General features: G+C 39.3%; 1 pseudogene; it reads right to left on the bottom strand.

Moving 5' to 3' along the window:
* Positions 1-6018: 6018 nt before the first annotated feature.
* LOC111150398 lies at positions 6019-6661 on the bottom strand (annotated as a pseudogene).
* Positions 6662-22545: the final 15884 nt, after the last annotated feature.

Raw genomic sequence — 22545 nt, 5'->3', positions numbered from 1 at the left:
TAGATCATTTACATTTAATGGGATTATTGACATTCTTTGGTTTACACCTACCATCTTGCTCTTTGTTTTCTATTTATTCGTCCCATCTGTTCTTTCTTCCTATTTTCCCTCTTTGTCTGCCTCCTTTGTATTGAGTTTTTAAACTTTATTTTACATCCTTTGTTGACTCATTACCTATAACTTTGTTTTATTGAATTATTAGTTTCTTTAGGATTCATACCATGCATCTTTCACTCATCACAGACTACCTTCATATGATATATCACTTCACACAGTATAAAAATCCTACAATAGCATAGTTCTATTTCTCCCCTCCCATCTTTTATGATACGGTTGTCATATGTTTATGTTTAAACCTCTATTATACATTGGGTTTTTTTAAACTTGTTTGTGTTGTTTTTTTAAGCAGTCAATTATCTTTTCAGGAGATTTAAATCATAAATAAGATTCTTACAAATTTACCCAGGTAGTTACCATTTCTAGTGCTTCGCAGTCTTTTGTATAGGTCCACATGTCTTTCTGGTATCATTTTCCTTCTGCCTGAAGACTTCTTTTAATATTTCTTATACTGATGATATGTTGGTGATTAATTATTTCAATGTAATATCTTTAAAATAAAGTTGTTATTTTGCCTTCATTTTTGAAAGATGGTTTTGACTACACATCGAATTGTAGGTTGACAGGATTCTTTTTTTGGTACTTTAAAGATGTTTTCCCCCAGCCTTGGAGTTTGTATTGTTTATGACAACAAATATGATGTCATCCTTACCTTTATTCTGCTGTACATAACATGTCATATTCTCTCTGGTTGCTTGTGAGATTTTCTCTTTATCATTGATTTTGATCAATTTGATTATTATGAACTTTGGAATAGTTTCCTTATTTTCTCTATGTGTTGGGGGGTTGTTCATTAAAATTCTTAGATCTCTGGCTTTATAGTTTTCATGATATTTGGAAAACTTATACCTAGTGTTTCTTCAAGACTTTTTTCTCCCCCACCACCAAGGACCCCAATTACATACCCTTTGTTTTGCTTAAAGTTGTCCCACAACCCATTAATGCTCTTTTCTTTCCTTCCTTCTTTCATTTTTTCCTTCTTCCTTTTTTTCTCATTTTTTCTTTTCTTTTTTCTTTTTCTTTTTCTTTCTCTTGAGCCTTTTTACTTTATGTTTTTCATTTTGGATAGTTTTTATTATTGTGTCCTAATATTCACTGGTCTTTACTCTTGCTATTTTTAATCTTCTGTTAGTCCCATTCGGTATTTTGTTCTGTTTTTTCTCAAACACGGTAGTTTTTGTGGTAACGTCCATGTTTTCTCTAGTATGAAAATTTGATTTTTTAAAATATTTCCTGTTTCTACACATAAAATACAGTAATAATAGCTACTTTAGAGTTTTTATCTGCTAATTCTAACATCTGTGTGCCAACACTGTGTTGGATTTGACTGAGTGAGTGATTGATTATTCTTCTCATTCTGGGTCTTCTTTTTTCTTTCTTTCTTTCTTTCTTTCTTTCTTTCTTTCTTTCTTTCTTTCTTTCTTTCTTTCTTTCTTTCTTTCTTTCTTTTGCCTGCCTTGCAATCTTTGATTTGATGCCAACCATTTTGAATTTTACCTTGTTGGGTTCTGGGTAATTTTATATTCCTATAAGTATTCTTCAGTTTTGCTCAGGAATGTAGCTGCATTATTTAAAAATAGTTCAGTCATTTCAGGTAGTGTTTTTATGATTTGTTAGGTAGATCTAGAGCTCATTATTCTCTGCTAAGTCAAGAACTTCCTGAATACTCTACCAATGCCCCATGAAATACAATTATTCCCAGCCTGGCTGGTGATAACATATTATCCTGGCTTAGTGTGAGTATTAGGCACAGCTGTCTCTGATTCTGTCTGATGGTTCTTTTCCCCTCAGATGATTTGTTCACACATATGCTTTGATCAATACTCTCCTAAATACTTGAGTGGAAACTTTTGAAGATCATCACAGAACTCTCTCATTGTGTACCTCTCTTCTCTCTGGTATTCTGACCAGCTAACTCTAGTTCCCTTGGTCCCCCCAGGCTCTCAGGTCTGTCTCCCCAACTCAGGGAGACCACGAGGCTCTGCCTGGATTCCCCTTTCTGCACCTGGAAACACTCTCAAATAGTACAACCTGGAAACACTCTCAAACAGTGAGGTGGGATGGTCATAGGTTTCATTTCATACTTGTCCTTCTCTCGGGGATCACTGTCCTTCATTGTCTGATTTTCAGTGACTTGAACACTGTTGTTTCAAACATTTTTTCTGGTTTCTGTGGTTGTTTCAGGCAGGAATATAAATCTGGCCCCTCTCGCTCTACCCTGACTAGAAGTGGAAATACGATCATTCCATTTTAAAATGAAGAAATGATCTCAAGAGGACTTAGTGCTATAGTAAGTGGTAGAGCTAGAATTCATGCCCAGTTCTTTCCACCTCTACTCCAAAAAACATCATCTTAGAAGTATCTGTATGGCTGGGGAAACTGCAGGACTTCCCTCCTCCCCTTCCCAGCCTATGGCTTTTAAAAAAAAAAAATTATTTATTTTTTTAAATTTCTTTTCAGTGTTCCAGAATTCATTGTTAATGCACCACACCCAGTGCTCCATGCAATAGGTGCCCTCCATAATACCCACCACCAGGCTCACCCAACCTCCCACCACCCTCCCCTCCAAAACCCTCAGTTTGTTTCTCAGAGTCCACAGTCTCTCATGGTTTGTCTCCCCCTCTGATTTCCCCCAACTCACTTCTCCTCTCCATCTCCCCATGTCCTCCATGTTATTCCTTATGCTCCACAAGTAATTGAAACCGTATGATAACTAACTCTCTCTGCTTGCCTTATTTCATGCAGCATAATCTCTTCCAGTCCCATCCATGTTGATACAAAATTTGGGAATTCATCCTTTCTGATGGAGGCATAATACTCCATAGTATTTATGGACCATATCTTCTTTATCCATTCATCTGTTGAAGGGCATCTTGGTTCTTTCCACAGTTTGGCGACTGTGGCCATTGCTGCTATGAACATTGGGGTACAGATGGCCTTTCTTTTCACTACATCTGTATCTTTGGGTAAATACCCAATAGTACAATTGCAGGGTCATAGGGTAGCTCTATATTTAATTTCTTAAGGAATCTCCATACTGTTTTCCAAAGTGGCTGCACCAAACTGCATTCCTACCAACAGTGTGAGAGGGTTCCCCTTTCTCCACATCCTCTCCAACACCTGTTGTTTCCCGTCTTGTTAATTTTGGCCATTCTAACTGGTATAAGGTGGTATCTCAATGTGGTTTTGATTTGAATCTCCCTGATGGGTAGTGATGATGAACATTTTTTCATGTGTCTGTTAGCCATTTGTATGTCTTCTTTGGAGAAGTGTCTGTTCATGTCTTCTGCCTATTTTTTGATGTGATTATCTGTTTTGTGTGTGTTGAGTTTGAGGAGTTCTTTATAGGTCTTGGATATCAGCCCTTTGTCTGTAGTGTCATTTGCAAATATCTTCTCCCATTCTGTGGGTTGCCTTTTTGTTTTGTTGACTGTTTCCTTTGCTGTGCAGAAGCTTTTGATCTTGATGAAGTCCCAAAAGTTCATTTTCACTTTTGTTTCCTTTGCGTTTGGAGACATATCTTGAAAGAAGTTGCTGTGATTGATGTTGAATAATTGTTCATTTATGTTTAATCCTTAATTTTGTTTGTTTGTTTGTTTTTAGAAGTAAAGGTGAGCACTATTTAGGACTGTATATCTACTTTCCATCTCTCTTTTCAGGGAGCATAACGTCCTTAAAGAGCTGCATTTTCTAATGCCTGGTTTTTATTGTAAATCAACAGAGTATCTTTCTCTCTGTGTTTGAAACTTGCGTAAACACTCAGCTTCTGTTGTTATTTCTTAGGCTCACTTATAGGTCATATACTTGCCCAGTTCAGAACCTTTGATTCTTCCTCTGAAAGAGTACTCTTTTGTCATTCTATCCATCAAATTCTGTCCTTCATTTCAACCCCATCCCAAGGTCTATTTCTACTGGGAAAACTTCCCCACCTATGCAATTTCTACCTCTATAAAATCATGCTAGGTTTGTTTGGACAAGATGCTCCCGAGGTCTGTTCCAGCTGTGAAGTAAGGTTTGTGGGGTCTAATATTACTCTCTCCCCTTTCTAAATTACACCATTTGGCATAAATTGATTCTGAATTATATTCTAACTTTGTGCTATATATCCTATGCACTCTGTCTGGCAAGTTGCCCATCATCAGTAAGTTCCAAATAAATCTTGTTGAAAGAAATGATGAATGGCATTTTTTTCCTAGTCATTCAGTGTATGCCTTTTTTTCCTTCTTAACCAGAAAATAAGTTTCCTGAGGGCAGAGCTAATGTATTTTTCTTATTTGATATTACATACAGGACCTACGCTATGTTAGAGGCATTGTTGCATCTTTGCAAGGACTCTGATTCCAGAGAATTACCAGCAACCGGATTTTCCAGAATCATGGTACCAGGCTCAGGGGATAATACATAGTCCCAAAGTAAATATATGTTGAATGAACAATGAGATGGCTCTGGAACAAAGAGTTTAGCAAGACATTCGTGCTTACACTGAGAAACAAAGATGCAGATAGTGCAGACACCCTCAAATTTTATTGTTTGCTTGATACATCTGCTGCTTTGAGGCTTATACTTAATATGAGTCTGTTGAATGATTTACAGGTATACTCATGCACCGAGATGAAGGGCTTTATTATAAATCTCCCTCCTTGTGTTGTAGGATACTGTGCATTTTTCAATGTTGTAAACATAAATAGAAAAGTGTTTTGTCTGTGACAAGGACAAATGTCCGTTGGCAAAGCTCTTAAAGATGCAGGCTTTTGAATTTGAGTTCTTCTTATTATAGTTTCCTGATTCAAGAAGTAAGCATAAAAAATGCTTTATACTCATAAATTTTATTCCATAAACCTTTGTAATAAGGAAAAAACAATAAAAGTTATTATATAAAAGTAAAAGATGTAAAAAATAGTGTTAAGCAAAAATAAGAAAATAAAAACCATTCCTCTCTCCAACATAGATAACTGCTGATAACATTTTAGAGCATATTCTCTGTTTTTTTCTACACATATTTAATTCAAAAATGTAATTATACTAAACATATTATTTTCTACATGCTTTTTCATTTAGTGACATGGAAACTATTCAGTATATATTCATAAAAATTCTCCAGATCATCATTTCCCACTGCTGTTTAGCACTTCAGTGTATGGATCTACTGTAAGTTATTTATCCAAACCCCTAATTTGAGTCATTTTTGTCATTTTCAGCATTTCTACCATCATGAAATTAGAGGAATGAATGTCCTTGCAGCTAAAGCTTTATGAACATCCCTAATTATTTCCTTAAAATAATTCCCTGAAAGTGGAGTGCTTGGGTCAAGAAGTATGCAAAAATCAAAGGTTTTTCACACCAAAACTACCTCCATCCCAATTTAATCTCCCAGCAATATATGCAGTACTTTTTAAATGTGATTTCATTTGTACTTATAACCTTAATGCAGGAAAAGTTTAAGGCTTTCATATTTAGCCGTTGAGGAAACAGCTAACGAGGGTGCAGAAAAATCAAAGGCATATACCATTAACACCACAACTAGAAGCCCACTTTCTCCATTCCTTGTACTCTTGGAGCAGTGCTCATTGCATCTCTACCAGTGGTATTTGGAAAAACTGAGTCTGGGTGATTCCTTCATCAAAATAAAGATGTATTAGGCAAACACGTATTGAAAACAAAGTTAAACAGGCTACAAAGCTTATGACAGTAATAGGATGCATCAAGCCTTTAGGCCGGTCTTTGCAATTTAATTTTTTTGCCATCAGGAGGTGATAGAAAGCCACTTCCTACCTGCACCCCGCAAGAAGGAAGTATGTTTTTCCTGAGAATCTAGTCTCTTTCTCTCTCTCTCTATCTCTGTTAGGCAGGAAGTAGGATTTATTGGCTGCCATGAGTAAGGAGGGGGAAGTGCCAAGGTTCTCATGAGTGCACAGCCTGGTATTTGTCCAGGAGGGGCCATGATTTGGAATGTATTTGATCCCACAGCCATCTGGGAAGAGCCATTTTTCAGCCACCATGTCTTCAAATTCATCTGCATCAAACTTAGTTGAGCCCCACTTCTTGGAAATGTGGATCTTCTGGCAGCCAGGGAACTTGAACTTGGCCCTGTGTAGGGCCTCAGTCACATGCTCCTTGTTCTACAGCTTGGGACAGATGGGCACGATGACTTGACCAATGTTGACCCTGGCTGCTGTGCCTTGGGGCTTTCCAAGGGCACCCCACATACCTGTCTAGAACCAGCATAGGACATCTTGTTGAGAAGGATGAAGTGGAAGAGGTGGAGCCACACTCAGATGTGAAAACCACCTTTGCCCCAACTTTTCATCCTGTACTTGTCAATACAAATATGGACAGCTTCCAGGGCTTCAGAGGAGAGCTGCTGCTATTCATCTGACATCATCTGGCCACATACTAGGCACTCATCCACCTTTTCCTTCTTCTACCCCAGGTCAAAGGTACAGATCCTGGCATCAGGGACACCTCTGTAGGAGCGAGGCTTTGGATGTGGCTTGTTCTTAACAATACTGGTAACTTTGGGCAGTGTGTAACCCATGTAACCCATGATGACATCAGGATCTTCAGTGGCATGCCAAGGGCAAAGAGAAGATAGTCTCTTTTCTACCTTACCACTTATTGCGTAATCACAAGCTACAAAACTTTGCTTTGTATCTAACCCAAAATTTATGAAATTAGGACTTCCAATTGGATTGGATCAGATCAAGATTGAAAATAAGTTTTTTATTTTCTTCATGAAATCTCAGCTCTTCTTAAAACTTTTTTTTTCATAGCTAAGGGATTATCTCACTATATGCTTTGGGCTAGACTTAAAGAAGTGGATATCTTTTTTAAAACAAGATTCTAACTCTAATATAACTTTTGGCTCTTGATCTAATTAAGTTTATGATCTTTAATTTTGCAGGATGCTGCTGTGAAAGGGAAAAAAAAAAGACAGAACAAAAACAAAGACACAGCTAGATGCAATTCATCATTACCAAACAACACCTTAATTATTTCCAACCTAGGAGGTGCTCTCTTAACCTGATGCCTGCTTTTCCATTTTAGGCTTCCTATCCCAAGGTAGATTAATTGTAAAAGATGGCATAACTATACATGCCCCCTTGAGCCCATGCCCTTTGCAACCTGACTTGGAAACTTCTCTCATCAAAAGGTGGAGTTTGTGTCCCCATCCCATGAACGTGGACTAGCCCTGTGATTTGGTTTGCCAATAGAATACAGTGGTGTTGCAGTTCCAAGCCTAGGCTTCCTAAGGTCCTGCATACTTCTGCTTGCTCTCTTGGACCCTGAAGATCTAGGTGAACAACACCAGACAAGCCTCTGGGGACATGAGCGGTCTCAAGTAGGAGAGCCATCTCAAGCAAGGCTGTTACAGACCAGCCAGTGCTCAGCCGTTCCACCTACTAACAACGTTATTTATGACAATAGATATCTGTTACTTTTGGTCTAAAGCAATTGAGCCAATAATAATTATTACCCTTCCCCTGCTTGGGATTCAGAATGAAATAAGTCTGGGAGAGAAAAGATTCTGTTTCTGATTTGGCTGGTTTTGTAGATACAGATCAATGAAGTGGCCTGGCTGTATTTATATACACTGATGATTAACCTCCTGATACTCTTTCTGACTCTGAGTACTAATGCTTAGGAATTAGTTTAAAAATATTTAATTGACCTGGTGTCCAGCCTTTCCAATCATATTTCATGGCCACATTAAGCCGTTCCTTGTTCCCAAAACACACCTCAAACGCAACAACACTGGCATGCCTTCACTTAGACCTGATCATCTTTCCTTCTTTCTTTATCAAAATATTTGGGTAGTTTATGAAGCAGCTGATTTCCTTACAGTTTCTCTCCTCTGTGAAACATTCTTTTTTTTTTAAATATTTTATTTATTTATTTGACAGAGAGAGAGATCACAAGTAGGCAGAGAGGCAGGCAGAGAGAGAAGGGGGGAAGCAGACACCCTGCTGAGCAGAGAGCCTGATGTGGGGCTCGATCCCAGGACCCTGAGATCATGACCCGAGCCAAAGGCAGAGGCTTAACCCACTGAGACACCCAGGTGCCCCTCTGTGAAACATTCTTGATCACACTTCTTCATCCTCTAGTATAACATATTTCTCTTTCTTCTCTGCTTATTTTAATACCTATTTTGTAATGCTTGTTTCAGTTTGACTTATAGTCAAAGATCTAAAATTCTGCCAGTATTAGCTAATCTTGAAGATTAAGAAAAAAACAGGGCAAGTTTCAAATAGTGTTTTAGATATTTCCTTGTAGAAGATGGTTATGATGTTCCACTTTTGGGGAAAAAAAAGAAACAAAAGTCATTTTAGCCATGTTGAGAGTTCAGAAAGCAAGTGTATATTGACTTAACCTATATTATGGAATCAGAATTAAATTTGTACTGGTCATTATGCCATAGCCAAATAATTGTTATTATTTTTCCTATTAAATTCTATTTTTTAAAGAAGAAAAATGGAGCAGATCTCTACTCCAGAGAGAGAGACAAAAAAAGCCTGGCTCAGTTCTGGTCAAGAGGAGTAATCAGTGGAAAAATCTCATCAGTGTTATGGATGCTACAGCTGGGATTCCATCCATCTTGTTAAGTGACCTAAACTCAAGCCCCCAACCTCCCCTTCAAGCAGGACCAGCACAGCTAAGCCTGGATCTCACATAAGACTCAAATATCTCCTTTCCTTAAACCACTTCTATCCTGAGAGGAAAAGGCTACAGTTTGTAAACATTTTTATTGGTCATATTTGACCATTTGGCCAAGAGGGAAGAGTTAGGGGAGAGATGTTTGATGTTGGTTTGTTTAAAACATATACCTTAAGTAGATTTCTTTTCCCTTTTTAAATAACTTTTCATGATAATGCCTCATTTAATTGAAACCCATTAGCAAGCTAAGAAGTGAAATTGGTTTATGAATCAACAAGCAAAGCTAGAAGCCATTTGGCAGCATGGAGTCACGGCAAGAAGATGTTCAATTCCAGCGGCTAGCATAATGTCACCCCCATAGAATAAACTCAAAAGAGGTTTCTGTCTGCCAAACAAAATGGATACAATTGAGTTAACAGAGTTTTAAATGACATTGACTAGAACATCAATAGAAAGAATAAAAAGAAAACTGATTTTATTACAAAGTCACTGTGGATCAATAATACATAATAACATGGGCACGAGAAGCAGTCAGTAACAGAAGACATTCAATGATTCATGAGCACATTAAGTTCATGAAATAATAAGCCCACAGTGTTATATTCTATCTTTTTCTGAATCAATAGCTATGGAATTGAATAAGAAAGTGGAATATTTTCAAAAGGTGCAATAATCAGGGTGACACAGCTGGGTGGAGTTGCTTATCTGGAGGATAGCTCCACTATGTAGCTACATAAGAATAAAAAAATTCAAAGGTTTAGCAGGGCATAAACCCAGACATGTTCCCCATGACAAACTTATTAGCACATTGGTGGACTGTGATTAATTACCTTGTGTCAATGAATAGTTCTCTGCTCAAGCATTTCTTTCCTAAGATGGAAAAATCTTACATGCTGACTTCGTTTCCCCCCTTCCACTAGGTCATGAAGGAAGCAGAGTGTTCACAGCGATGCGAGCACTCCAACCCCTGTCCAACTGCAGGATTCTGACTAGCATGAGCTGAGGACAAATAGATGACCCTGATATCCAAGGAGAGGAATGACACTCAATGGAACCTATTTTCTGACCCTCTCCCAGACAGTACCATGTTGTCTCTTTTGGCAACAAAAATATCTTTGCAAAGGGATCCATTCAAAATCTCAAAATATGCCCTACCTAAAATACTCCTTACTTTGATCAAAGGTTCTTATCACATCTTTTATGCCAATTCCTTTAGACAGTAATTTTCTCTCTGTCTGTCTGTCTCTCTCTCATACACACACACACACACCCCACAAACATGAATCTCATAAACTCGTACACCAGAAATGGAGATCTCAGAGGTCAAAAATGAAACACGATTTTAAAACTCTTTATTAGCTTATTTTAATACACAAAATAGAGATTCTAAGCCATATAGAAACCTTTATCTGGGTCTTTATTTGAGTTTGTCTTTTTCTAGTTATGTTTATGTGTCCATGTGGGTTTACAGGTGTATTCCTGTATCTTCTGTTAACGCATCTGAAGTCTCTTCCAATCTGTCTCTTCCTCTCTTTCTCTCTAATCTTCCTTCTTATTTATTCCAGTAACTATGGACAAAAGAGAATGGAAATGCATATATATTTTATTTGTTCTATTTATTGAATTTTTTATGTTCTCTATTCCTCTTGTATAACTTACAAAAGTCTAATGTAATACATTTCTCTTTTAAAAACAATAAAAGCCCAATTAAATTGCTGTTTCTATATTGATTGCCAATGGTTTCTACCTCCCTTGAGCCACTGATCCTGAAAAGAAGCAAGCTTTATCTTCATTATCTTTATGAAGTCAGAGTTTTCCTTTTCAGAAAAAAAGGAAGGAGGGCTTCAAATTTTTTTCTCACAGTCAGAATTTTGGTTGTCATTGTTTCTGGACTTCAGTTCTTAACTTTGCTCTGTTAACAATGAGAACTTATGTTTCTATGTCTCTATAATTTTGTGTATATGTCTTTGTATGCACCCAGCCTAAATTTCAGTTCACCCCTGGCACAATTTACCTCACTCTTTCAAATGAAGCATTCTGCTTAGGAGATATCTTTTTTTTTTCCCCTCTTTTAACATTCTCATGTAACCAAACAATTATCTTGCCTTAGAACCTCATTCACTTCCTGATGTAGGCAGAAAACAGCACATTCTAAAATTACAGCATCTTTGGGATAGAAGGGATTAGTCAATGTATCTAATTTAACTTAGTTGGCTTCCACTTGGGTTCTCATTGGTTTAAAGGATAAGGCAAGAAATAGGGCTCATTAGTTGTTCAGCTCTCCAAACATTTATCAAGCCTGGCACTGGCAGACACCAGGGATTCAGAAGTGAATACGTGTTTCTTGTCTTCAGGAAGCTCGTAATCTAGTGGGTGGAAAAGAGACGTAAACAGTTACCGATGATGAAGATCATTTGCATGAGAGGGAGATACTGTGGGAGCAGAAAATCCAGGCTGGGGGCATTTTTTGGAAGATTTTTAAAAAAATTATTTGACACAGAGAGAGAGCATAAGCATGGAGAGTGACAGGCAGTGGGAGAAGCAGGATCCCTGCAGACTAGGGACTGCCCCCTCCATGGGGGGCGTAGTTTGATCCCAGGACTCTAGGATCATGACATGAGCCAAAGGGAGAAGCTTAACCAACTAAACCACCCAGGTACCCCATCCCAGGCTGGGGGGCATTTTTAGGAATGGGATGCCTGACCTGGGCCTTGAAGGACGAGGCCTCAGAGATCCTCAAACTCTGGAAAGAGTCTCTGTATGAGAGCATGATGTGCCAAATGCGGTTGCAGTCAAAGAAGTTACTATCAGAATAACTGTAAAAATGTCACCTTTATACTCAAGATAGCACGGCATGGTGTCTGTGTGGTTTATCGGCAATGGCAGGCTTATTATTTTTAATGCTGTAATTTTCCCAGGGTCACCGTTCTACTTTCCCTGTTATATGTGTTACATAAAACTGTACTTCTTCACCTCTATTGGAAAAAGCAAAAATGCCTATAGAGGAATTTCCTTTTGAGAATAGCAGATTTTCCATGAAGAAAATGAAACCCTCACACATTCATTTCATTATACTTTGCTCCCTCTGTTATGGCTGCCGCTCTCACATCAGCTCCTTCTTTCCTTCTCCCCCACCCATTCCCCATGGTTCCTCCTGTTGCCCTGGTGTGGTGATCCTGGCCAGACTAGGAGGACCTAGCCCGTGCTCTTGTTAAAGTTACGAATCAAAGCATAGATTGAGAATTTTCTTTTTTCTTTTAAAGATTTTATTTATTTATTTGAGAGAGAGACCATGAGCAGAGGGTGGGGGAGAAGGAGGGGCAGAGGGAGAGAGAATCTTAAGCAACCTAAGGTGGGGCTAGATCCCAGGACCCTGAAATCATGACCAAAGCCCGTCAGCCACTTAACCAACAGAGCCACTCAGGTGCCCCTAGATGGATTATTTTCCAATTATCTTACACTATTGGATATTTCAGCCAAAAGAAGTCTGTCATCAAGGAAGGACATTAGAAGTGTCTGGAAAGCTAAGCAGCTTCCGGGGTCCTGTAGTCCGAGAGCAGGGACTGCCCGACTCTGATGAAACCTATTCTATTGCCCAGAATGTTAAGGAATAGGAACCCATTTCAGGGGCTCGAAGAAAGAGAGGAGTAGGCTATGGGGCCAGAAGAAGAGTCACGGGAACAGCTGAGTGGAACAGTGACTAAAAAACTGAGCCTTGCCACCGGACGGCCGTGTTTGTTGCGTCTGGTGAGGAACAAAGAGACTGGGCTGAGGTGAGAGCAGAAGCTGGAATAGGGATGCCTGACAATGGGGTCTGCTAACTTGGACTCCATGGCACACCTCGCATGCAGGCTGCAAAAGCCAGCTCGCTCTAAAGAGTGCCAGTTTTGCAGCCTCGCACCACCCCCCCCCCCTTGCTGCCAGGGCCATGCCTTGGCCCCCATTCAAGCATAATGAGAAGGTTTCTAAAATTATCCCCCCAGCGCTGGCATTTGCACACAGCTGCGTTATCACACACAGATCTGCCCAGGCCCCGAGAGGGGGTTCTGAAACAAGAGGGCTACTGTCTTGGATGCCACTACGGCCTTCCAAGCCCCCAGACCTTGACCAGGGGCCAACCGGGATGCTGGCTCAGGGCCTGAGGGGTTTGCTTTTTGACTCTCTGGAGGATTTAATTTTAAAAGAAAAAAAAAGCCCACCAGTGAAATCGCCTAATATCCCAGACCACAGAGCCAACTGTGAGCCGGCCTGAAGGTCAGAGGCTGGCAGAGCTCTTCTCTGGAAGTTGCCATGACCGGTGCCCCTCCTGCTCAGCAGGCTGAGGGAAGAGCACAAACACTAGAGGCCTGTGTATTCCCAGGGGCTCAGGTCTGGACATGTGTCCGGCTTTCTAGGCCCCAGGGTGTAAGCTGGGAAGGAAGAGAAGGACTTCTCACTGCCAGCTTTGGATGACAGTGAATGGATTCTCTAACTTGGGTGCCTTCTATTCCACTGTGAGGGACGGGGGCCGGAGCAGAGGAGTCTCAGCATTTTCAGAATTAGAAAGGGCCACAGATGTTTGTGAGTCCAACTTCCCACTCAGTGTGGCTTCCCCCTTGGAAATATCCTGAAGCTGTCATCCAAGAAGAACGAGGCTCTCCTTGGCTGCTACCAGTAACTGGCTGCTCACTCCTTGGTGAGACAACTCTCTGATCCTTGAGCATTCTTGCTCCCTTCATTCTACAGTGGAAAGAGAAAAATCTTACTAGGGGTCTCCGTGGCTTTACACCTATCAAGGGGCTCATAGGGCCCTCGGGATCACAACAGCTCTGCGTGTTTGGCCCTCCCCACTCTCAACCATCGTTGATGATACCCTCTCATTCACTCGGAAGAGAGAGAAAGACACTCAATATCAGGTTTCCTTTCATTTTCTGGAACAAGACTCTTTCACTCTCAGCCCTCCAGCCCTCTCACCTACGAGTTCCTCTTCTTGGAACAATCCTCACCAGGTTGTCCCTTCTCTCCCTGCTCATCTTGCAAGTCTTTTTCTGGGAGACCTCTCCAACTTCTAACTCATCCCTTTGCTCTGAACTTTCGAAGCACATTGCTTGGCACATAGTAGAGGCTTAATAAGATTAGCTAAATGAGTACCTGAACCCAATCTTCCTGTAACTTCTACTCTCTTGTATTAATTCCACCCTCTTCCACATGACAGCCCTTGAAATATGCAAAGGCCATCATCCTAATCGTTCCAGCATCAGGATGAATCTGGTCCCAGCAGTACACAAATCACACACTCAGGCAGAGTCATTGAGGACAGCATGATAAAAGGGGATTTACAGGGATGGGAGCAGGGGTAAGTGAATCTTAGGAGAACCCCTGAGCTAACCAGAGCAGGATCTTAAGCCTGAAGGGTCAAGGGGAAGGAAAGCTTACCCGAGGCCAGAGAGGGTAGCTGAGGCTGGAGAAGAGGGCCACCCAGCAAGCCAGTAAGGAGGAAGCTAAGGAAATATATACCCACTTCAAGATCCTCCCACCCTCTAGCCTCCCTCAGTGCCTCTCACTGACAAATAAAGGCCAGGGAGCCTCCTAGGACACAGAGCCCAATGGAAAAAGTTGGTGAATAAATGAATAGGGAGAGACAAATGAAAAATATCCAGTACAATCATCCAATCCCAGCAGCTACCCCAAATCTACTCTTGCCAGACTGAACAGCTTGAGTTGGTTCTATGACTGGTCAAAAGGTGGTGTCTGCTGGGCTCTTTATTATCTTAATTCAATGCCATCTGGATAGATTCTGGACTGCCATTCATTGTCTGTCCCAAAGCACGTGGCCAGGAATACGATGATACTCCAGACACCAGCCAGGGTAATGGATACCAATCTCTGCCACTCTGAACGCTACCTTTGTATTCATGCAGGTTTAAAACCATAGTTCCTTGCTTGTTGAATGCATTTCAATTGTTTTTTAATTGGGTTTATAATCAATTAAGTCCCCCAGGCTTCCTCACCCAAACTACTGTGAAATCAAGCTCTCTCCTAAAATGTATTCATGTCATTGATTTTTGTTTTAATCTCACTGCAAGATTTTACATTCGTCCCTGTCAGATCTTATCTTATTTACTTCTGTCCATTGTTCCAGATTATTAAATCCTTATATCGTTATCTAGTATAGCAGCTTTTCCTCTCCACTTTGAGTCACTAGCTAATTTCATTAGGCTACTCTCTTTGTTTTCATCTGTATTGATGATGATTGAGCAGAATCCCAGATAGCTGGGCTCTGAAGACCTCCTCCGGTTGAGAGACTGTAGTGTGTTGTGGCATTTTACCAAAGAGGGAGGAAAGAGAACACTATTTCTGCAGTGGGTCGGTACTATAATGGGAAGTAAAAATCGTGATGAAATCAACTTTGGGAAAACCCCGGGTTGCACAGGTTGAACAAGTTTCTTTCTTAAAGTATCCCTTAGAGCTATTAATAGGTTAGTAACTATGGACTAGTTCTGGAAGCAGATATTCAAAACTCTACCACATTGATTTGACTATGGATCACTCATGCGTGTTTGTGTGTGTGCACATAGTTGCCCATGAGTGTTTCATGTCATGCATCTTGGGAAATATTGACTATGGAACCAACAGACCTGGGTTTCACTCCCAGTTCCACCACTTACCAGTTTGGAGTAAAATATTAATCTCTCTAGTCCTCAGTTTTCTTATCTATTAAGTGGGAATAAAAGAAAATCTTACCTCATAAGTTTGTGGTGAGAATGAAATAAGGTAATGCCTGAATGAATGAGTACCTCTTCCATGCTAAGATAGTAAATACTCACTTTATGTTAGCCAACATTAAACATAGCTATATAATTATAATTATCCTTAGTACTATTTTGAGATTGATCCACTGGTTAGGCTCTGTATAACAAATACATCAAAATATTATAATCTAAACAAGCTAAAAGATATACAAGAAGCCAGAAATATGTTTCCAGTTTATATGACTTATATGACTAATAAATGATGAATATTCTAAAGAAATGAGAAAAAAATTCACAAATCAACAAGAAAAAAATAACATCCTAGTAGAAAATAAGGGGCACAAGCAGATAATTGATAATAGAAGAAATGCAAGGTGGTCTTAGGTTGGAAATTTTTATCTTTATTTTTTTATTTTATTGTATTTTATAAAAAGAATTTATTTATTTATTTGACACAGATTGAGAGAGAATATAAGCAGGGGCAGAGCAGCAGGCAGAGGGAGAGGGAGAAGCAGCCTCTCTCTGAGCAGGGAGCCTGATGCAGGACTCAATCCCAGGACCCTAGGATCATGAGCTGAGCCAAAGGCATATCCTTAACCAACTGAGCCATCCAGGTGCCCCATATTTTTTTTAAAAGATCTTATTTATTTATTTGAGAGAGAGAGAAATCATGAGCAGGAGGAGAGCCCGGGGGCGGGGGCAGGAAGCAGACTCCCCTGCTAAGCAAGGAGCCATGCAGGGCTCAATCCCAGGACCCTGGGGCTATGACCTGAGCTGAAGTCAGATGTTTTAATTGACTGAGCCACCCAGGTGCCCCATACATTTTTATTTACTTATTTATTTCATTTTATTTTTTGGGAGGGTTCACTGACTTCTTTTTAAAAAATTTTTATTGTGTTATGTTAGTCACTGTACAATACATCATTAGTTTTTGATCTAGTGTTCCAAGATTCATTGTTTATGTATAACACCCTGTGCTACATTTTTATTTTTAATGAAAAGGATTCACTGCTGGGGCCTGTGGGAAATGGCAAGGACCACCACAATAACAATAGCTAATGAGAATTTAGCATTTAGAGTATATCAGCCACTGTCCTAAGCATATTGTAAATATTTACTCATTTAATTCTCACAATGAAAACTGTGAGATAGATTTTTAAAAATTATTTCTACTTTATAGATGAGAAAACTAACTACAAAAGATTAAGTATACCATTACTGGGGCAATTTTTGTGAAATTGTGAAGTTTTTGATGGTACCAATTGAGAGCTTTAAAATATGCATATGCTTTGACTAAATATAGTAGAAGCTGTGATGCATTGCCCAAAACCTCTTCCAGGCTTATTCTTCTAACTGTTGCCATGCCATGGTCCTCAGCTCTCAGCCCTCTCTAGATATTGCCCTCTGCTAGAGACATCTGGTTTGACAATGTATGACTTTGGGCCAGCCCATGTGCAGTGACCAGATGACACAGAAATATAAAGAACTAGTTTCCTCACAGCATATAAGACAATCTCTTGGGCCATTTCTGCTGCAGAGCTTCCCATGGGGTCAACTGAACCTTTGTTGTGGTTCTACCACAGCTGAACTTCCCCCTCTGCCCAGTCCTGCTTTTCCCCCTCCCTTCCAGAGGTTTTGATTCTAATAGTACTTCCTAACAAACTTCTGCAAGGTAATCTCCATCCTAGAGTCAGCTTCCTGGAGAACACACACTGCAACACCCAGTCTTATAACTTCTAAGACTATAGCCTAAGTAGAAGACTATTGTGAATGTAAATAATTACATATGAGCCTGGGTGGATGGTAAAATCACAGTAGGAAGAAACCTAGGTCCCTGAATCAATGCATGAAAAATTTCATCCACCAGTTTCAGCTTTGATCTCCAAGCCATAGAGAGCAGGAAAGAGCTTTGCTCTTATCCCTTCAACCAGAACAACAAAAAGGTAAACAAACTTGAAAGCAATGGCCTTGTATTGAACATGGGAGATGACTGAGGTTAGAGAACAAACAACTGACCTGAAATCTAGAGATGAATGGGTGATGGTAGGGAAGAACAGGATATTAGCATTTATTTACCTGGCACAGAAGTTGCCAGAAGCCAGATAAGCCAGGAAGAGGATTTAGCTGGATTTTTTTTTTAAATCAAATGGTTAAAGGCTGAGTGTGGGCTAGTATGAGATTATAAAGCCCCTTAGCTGCAGACATAGAAAAGCTCACACCTTCTTGCAGGATTTTCCTATTGGGATCCACAGGTGCTCACAGAAGGGGATGGGGAGAATTTTAGCATCTGCCCAGGACAGAAGCTAAAGCAGAACATCAGAGAACGCCCACTTCCCCCAAATTGCCATCACCATGCTAACAAGTGACAAGTGAAAATCATAGTGGAATAGAGCTAGGAGTGCTATAGAGTAGAAACTTTGAGGAGCACAACCATGAGAGAACCCAAAGCCAAGGGGAAAGTGCCCATCTCCCGATTATGTTACTACAAACTTTCAGACTAAAGGTGCAGCAGAAGGAACAGTATGCTCACCTCCAAGCATTAAAAAATGTATATCTTAGTATCTACTGTCCAACATAACATGTCCAGCTTTCATCAAAAAAAAAAAAATGAAACGCTTATAAAAGGTCAAGGGAAGGGACACCTGGGTGGCTCAGTTGGTTAAGCAGCTGCCTTCGGCTCAGGTCATGATCCCAGCGTCCTGGGATCGAGTCCCACATCGGGCTCCTTGCTCATCAGGGAGCCTGCTTCTCCCTCTGCCTCTGCCTGCCATTCTGTCTGCCTGTGCTTGCTCTCTCTCCCTCTCTTTCTCTGACAAATAATTAAATAAAATCTTTAAAAAAAAAAAAAAGGTCAAGGGAAAACACAGTCTGAAGAGACAAAGCAATGATCAGAAACAGTTCTAGTTATGTCACAGATATTAGAACTAGTAGGGAATTTATTATGATTAACATGTTAAAGGCTCTAATTGAAAAGGTAGATTACATGCATGGATAGTTGATTTCATCAGAGAGATGAAGACAATAAGAAGAAACAAAATGGAAATGCTAGAAACAAAAAGCACAGTGACAAAGATGAAGAATGTCTTCAAGGGGCATATCAGTAAACTCAACACTGCCAAGGGTATAATCAGTGATCTTGTTAATAGATCAGCAGTGATTATCCTAACTGAAATACAAAGAGAGAAGAAAAGAAGAGGAAGAAAAACAGAAGATCCAAGAGATGTGGGGCAATACCAAATGATACAACACATTTGTAATGAAATTTCAGAAGGGGAAGAGAGAACAGGGCAGAAGAAATATTTGAAGAAATAATGAAATTTTCCAAAATTTTGAAGAATTTTCCAAAACTAGTGGCAGACATCACATTATAGATCCAAGAAGCTCAGAGAAGACTAAGCAAGGAGAAAACAAAACCTAGGTGTATTGGTTTCCAGAACCACAAGAAATCACCACAAACTTGGTGGCATAAAACAAGGAGGGGCACCTGGGTGACTCAGTCATTAAACGTCTGCCTTTGGCTCAGGTTATGATTCCAGGGTCCTGGAACTGAGCCCCACATCAGGCTCCTTGCTCCTCTGGAAGCCTGCTTCTTCCTCTTCCACTCCCCCTGCTTCCGTTCCCTTTCTTGCTGTGTCTCTCTCTGTCAAATAAATAAATTAAATATTTAAAAAAATAAAACAAAATAAAACAACAATGATTTCATCTATCTTAGTTCTGGAAGTCAAAAGTCTAAAATCAGAATCATGGGCCAGAATCAAATCAGGGCATACTTTCTTTTGAGGCTATAGGGCAAATCTAGTCTGCCTCCTTCAGCTACAGGTCGCTGCCAACATTCCTTGGCTTGTGGCTGAATCCCTTCAATCTTGAAGACCAACATGTTGAAATCCCTTTGTTCCTTCTTCACAGTGCCTTCTTCTCTGCATGTGTATCAAAAGTACAAGGGATAGGAGGATGAATTAGAAATATACTGTTATATGGTTCTGACATTACATGTGAAGCAGTGTAAGAGTCTTTGAAAGTAGACTCCAATTATAAACCAATAAACATGTTTTTAAAGAGGTATAATAATAATTCAATAGAAGAGATAAAATGTGCTCATAAGAATGTTAAATTATACCTAGAGAAAGCAGAAATGAGGAAATAAAAAAGAACAAATGGAGCAAATAGAAGACAGCTAACAGGATGGTAGATTTTAATCCAACCATGTATAATCCCATTTAGTGTGAATGGTCTAACACATCAGCTAAAAGACAGAGATTTTTATATTGGATTAAAAAAACTTAGGACTCAACTATGTACTGTCTATAAGAAATCCATGTTAAATATAAAGACATAGGTAGATTAAAAGTAAACCAATGGAGTAATGCACACCATAAAAACACTACACAAAAGAAAACTAAAGTTGCTGTGTTGAGGACAGCAAAAGTAAACTTTAGAACAAGAAATATTACCAGGTTAAAGAGGGACATTACAGGAGTGTCTGGGTGGTACAGTCGGTTAAGCCTCTGACTCTTGCTTTTGGCTCAGATCAAGATCTCAGGGCCATGGGATCAAGCCCCACATGGGGCTCCATGCTCAGTGCAGAGTCTGCTTGAGGTTCTCTCTCACTCTCCCTCTCCTTCTGCTCCCCATCCTCCCCCCCACCACAATGTCTCTCTCTCAAATAAATAAATAAGATCTAAAAATAGAAAGACATTACATAATGATAAAGAGATCAGTTCTTTTTTTAAGATTTTATTTATTTACTTGACACACACAGAGAGAGAACACAAGCAGGAGGAGCAGCAGGCAGAGGTAGAGAGAGAAGCAGGCTTCCTGCTGAGCATGGAGCTTGATGCAGGGCTCAATCCCAGGACCCTGGGATCATGACCTGAGCCAAAGGCTAAAGCTCAAACTGACTGAGCCACCCAGGCACCCAACGAGGTCAATTCTTTAAATAATCTTAGGTATGTGTGCCTAACAATAAAGCTTCAAAATATGTGAGGAATAAAAAAAGGATAGATCTGAAAGGATAAATAGACAAATCCACAATTCTAATTGTAATATATTGATTGATATTTTGCCTACAAAATATCAGTACACCTATAGATGATACACTATTAACCAACTTGACTTAGTTGACATTTATATACTGTGCCGAACAACAGCAGAATATACATTTTTTTCTAAGTGCACATGCTACATTTACCAAGATAGACCACATTCTGGGCCATAACACAAGCCTTATGACATTTTAAATAGAAATCATACAAAGTATGTTCTTGGCCGATGCCAGAACTAAACTAGAAATCAATAATGAAAAGCTATTTATGAAAATGCCAAATATTTGGAAATTAAACAACACATTTCTACATAATTTATGGGTCAAAAAGGAAGTCTCAGTGGAAGTTAAAAGTATTTTGGCTTAAATGAAAACTAAAATGCAGCATTTCAAAATTTGGCTGATTCTACAGCTCCAGCAGAAAATCACCCTAAAGCATCTTGTAATAACAGAAAGTAAGGAAGTTCTCAAACATAAATTAATTAATAAAAAAAAGTAAACAGAAAAGAAATTTTAAAAGTTGGAAGCATGTCAAAAAGATGCAGGAGCCAACCTGAAAGGGTTCCCAGTGATCAAAGCTGGAACAATTTGAACAACAAAATAAATAATATTAATTTTGGGTTATAAAGCTGGAGAGCAAATAAGTATCCATGATTTTACACTGATATAAATCATTGAATAAAAAATAAATGGAAAAGAAAGGAGAAACTTGTTATAATACAATTCCAAAGAATACATGTTAAAGGAATGAAAGAAATAGAAAATCAGCAATAGAACATCACAGTAACAATTTCTGTGGACAGACCCTGATGGATGCAAAAATTAATGGGAAAAACTTTAAGGAGACACAGAATATTTGCATGGCCTCAACGTATCTCCCCCTAAATATTTATTATTTTTGGTGATGGTTTTACCACATGTCCACAAAGTCCTGGCTCCTTCTTCCTCCAAAAAGTCAAACTTAGTTCTCCTCCCATAGAATACAGGCTGGTCTTGGGGACTTGCTTCCAAGGAATGGTGTAGAGTGTGGAAAAAAATCATAACTTTATGGTGGAAAAACTGGCAGACACTGGCTTAAGCAAGAGGACTGAAGCTAACCTAATCAGGGATAAGTAATGTGGGTATTACATATCTCTTAATATGATGTGATAAGAAGGTGTTCTTCTCTAAAATCCATAACCCCAATCCAATCATGAGAACACATCAGACAAACCCCAGTTGCTGGACATTCCACACACCACCTGTCTTCAAAAGTGCCAAGGACATGGGAGGCAAGAGAAGACTGAGAAACTGTCACAGATTAGAGGAAACCAAAGAGACATGACAAGTGAATGCAGCCTGGTATTCTGGGTTAGACCCTGGGACAGAGAGAGGATATTGGTGGGGAAACCAGTGAAATCTGATTCAAGTCTACAGCTTCGTTAACAAGGTTGCACCGATGTTAATTCCAGAGTCTTAATAACAGCACCATGATTGTATAAACTGTTAACATTAGGAAGAGCTAGGGGATGGGTATCTGAGAGCTCTCTTTAGCATCTTTACAATTCCTCTGTAAACCTAAAATTATTTCAAAATAAAAGATTTTTAAGTTATCCATATACAGAATACTCCCACACTGGACTTGCATGTAAGAAATTAAATTCTATTGTGTTAAGCTTTTGAAATTTTGAGGGTTTTTCTTAATTGAAATTAGTGCCATCCTAATATACTGTGGATCATAATTATCAGGCAGAATCTTTTCCAATTAATTCTATTCCATGAACACATATTTGACCACTCAATCAAGAATAGATTGTGTATTTGTTATAAGTCGTCATAAGAGATCCAGAAAAAGTTGACCAACTGTTCTTTTTGTAGTTAGTTCTCCAAAATTAAACCCTAAATTATTCTCCACTTTGTCCTATGTTTGTTATTTTTATCTTTAGAGCTATATTATTTTTTTCTTTCTTTTTTTTATTTTATTTTTTATAAACATATAATATATTTTTATCCCCAGGGGTACAT

The sequence above is a fragment of the Enhydra lutris genome, unplaced genomic scaffold (assembly GCF_002288905.1).
Source record: "Enhydra lutris kenyoni isolate GAN:26980312 unplaced genomic scaffold, ASM228890v2 scaffoldscaffold23, whole genome shotgun sequence".
Classification (NCBI taxonomy): Eukaryota; Metazoa; Chordata; class Mammalia; order Carnivora; family Mustelidae; genus Enhydra; species Enhydra lutris.
The sequence above is the reverse complement of the archived record's forward strand: the minus strand, read 5'-3'. Positions and strand labels throughout refer to the sequence as shown.